The following is a 744-nucleotide window of genomic DNA, read 5'->3' as shown; positions in this document are numbered from 1 at the left end:
GGATGAATAGATGGATGGGTGGATGAATAGATAGATAGATGGATGGATGTATGGATGAATAGACAGATGGATGGATGGATGGATGAATAGACAGATAGATGGATGTATGGATGAATAGACAGATATATGGATGGCTTAATAGATGGATTGCTGAATGATGGATGGATGGATAGATGCTTGAAATGTCATCTTTGGGTCTGTATTTAGTTTTTATATTTCATCTTATTTAATAAATTAAATTTTTTGGATCAAGGTGCAAGAACACATTTCGCAGAATGCATTATCTTATCTGTATTGAATTGCTTCAAACACTTCAGTAAATTCCTATTCCTGTAATAAATTCCAATTCCACTTCCACTGAAAGTTTGTGGCCAAAGTGTAATACTGACGTTTAAAGCACCTGTGTTAGTGATTTGATCCAGACAGAAGTGACAGTAAAGCGTGCCTCAGCAAACACACTAATAAAACAGGGTGAGAGGAGAGAAGAGGCCAGCTGCCCACAGACTGACTCCACAATAATTCACACTCATTTACACACACTTCATACCACGTGTGTCAGCAACAGAAGCACATTAATGCTCTCTCACACACACACACACACACAGCGACTCAGCGAAGGTGACCTGACACGCATGGCATTCTGGTCTCAGCAACCAAACATCTACAGTGCCAAGACTTATAAATAAACAACAACACCAGACCTGCCATCACACACACACACACACACCTGATCTGAGGCCTGTT

This window comes from Barbus barbus (assembly GCF_936440315.1).
Source record: "Barbus barbus genome assembly, chromosome: 5".
Taxonomy (NCBI): Eukaryota; Metazoa; Chordata; class Actinopteri; order Cypriniformes; family Cyprinidae; genus Barbus; species Barbus barbus.
Note: the sequence above shows the minus strand (reverse complement) of the source record.